This window comes from Trichechus manatus, unplaced genomic scaffold (assembly GCF_000243295.1).
Source record: "Trichechus manatus latirostris isolate Lorelei unplaced genomic scaffold, TriManLat1.0 scaffold00696, whole genome shotgun sequence".
Classification (NCBI taxonomy): Eukaryota; Metazoa; Chordata; class Mammalia; order Sirenia; family Trichechidae; genus Trichechus; species Trichechus manatus.
The window spans coordinates 12,252-14,178 of record NW_004444632.1 but is presented as its reverse complement, the minus strand read 5'-3'; positions in this window follow the sequence as shown (position 1 = coordinate 14,178).

Below are 1,927 nucleotides of genomic sequence, written 5' to 3'. Positions count from 1 at the left end.
TATAAAATGCAGTTTTAATTAAAAAATTAGATTTGTGAGATGTGACAAGAACATAGATTCAACCAGTAAAAAAGCTCGTTCACTTCACAGAACTGAGCCAGGCTGTTTGGTGACTCACACTCTATCAGGCAGGAAGTGGTGGTGACTACAGTCTAGTGCTCAGGCCACAAGTCCTGCGCTTGGGTCTGCAATTCACTTTTTTTGTCACATTTTAGTTTTTTTGTTAAGTACCAAAGATTAAGATATGGACTTATAGTCCTTATTTTACATCTATCTTCATTAGAACATGTGAACTTTCAAAAACGTGTAATTTAGAGAAAATATCAAACCAAAAAATCTTAAGCTTTCCTTGTAGCCAGGCACTTTAACGAATATAGACAAAAGAAGAATAGAAACAGATAGGAGGCATTCAGGTTTGGCTTGGGAGATAAACTTTTACACAAAATTATGACCGTTAGATAAGTATTAAATACATATAAATACCTGATGTTTTGCTCTCAGAGTATTAATTTTAATCAGATTTAAGGAAAGTTCTTAACTGGCATAGTTATATTCTAAAGCTATTCTTATAAAACAAAGTTTTCAACCCTTTCAAAACTCATATACCTCTTGATGAATAGCAGAAAACCAGAGATACTGAATTATATCCCCTGACACAGATGTGTCCTCTGGGCCCCATGACCTTATGGGAAATAGTCATGGACAGCAGACAGTTTATCTTCTGTGTAACACACGAAACAAGATTTCGTAGGGCTCTATTTTCTATTATTTTCATTACAATTTTCTTTTCTGTTTCCAAATTTAAAGTGATAATAGCTAATAGGGTTTTTAAAGTAGATATACTATATGGAAATTATGACATGCCTTTCAGGGAGTCCTCTCCCCATATCCTCGGTCTCACCATCACAGGAAATGATTGTTATTATTAAAATATATATATACATATAGTGATGAAATATTTATTCAAATCTTTAAAATCAAACTTCTCTAGGGCCACGTGCATTTCTCTAGTTTGACATCAAAGCTGATCTCTCTGTTAAAGGCATCTTGGCTAAGATAATCATTTCCTACACTTTCTTTTCTTCTAATATTTATTGCGAGAGTTTACCCAGGAAATTAGGTTGTTATTTAACAATTTGTATATATATTGTTCAGTGACATTGGTTACATTTTTCACAATATATCAGCATTCTTGTTATATTCATTTTGGTTGTTCTCTTTCCATTAATCTAGTTTCCCTGTTACTCCATGCTTTCTCATCTTTGGTCTAGGGTGACTGTTAACCATTTGGTTTCATCTAGAAGATTATTTTGAGCAGTAAGTACTTAATCTGTCATTTGGCTGAAAAGTGATCTCTGGGAGTGGTTTGAGTTCCAAGTTTAAAGAGTATCTCAGAGTGATAGTCCCTGGGGTTCATCTAGTCTTTTCCCATCCAGTAAGTCTAGACTTTTTTAGGAATTTCAATTTTGTTCGACAATTTTGTCCCATTCTATCTGGGAGCATCTGTTGAGTTCCTGGTCCAAATGGTTGGTAGTAGTAGCCAGGCACCATCTAGTTCTTCTGGTCTCAAGGTAAGTGATGTCATTGTTCTTGTAGGCTATTGGTTCTGTAGGCTAGTTTCTTTTTCGAGTCTTTGGTTTCCTTCTATCTCTTTAGCTCACGAGTAGAAACCAATAGTTGAATCTTAGATGGCTGCTCATAAGCTTTTAAGACCCCAGACACTACTCACCAAACTAGGATGTAGAACGTTGTCTTTAGGGACTATATTATGCAAATTGACTGGGCTTCCCCACAAGACTATGGCCCTAAGCCCTCAAACCCAGTAGACCAATCTCATGAGGTGTTTGGTTGTGTCTAGGAAGTATCTGTGCCTGCATGTGCTTTATTTCATACTTGAAAATATATGCAGCACAAATGAACATGTATA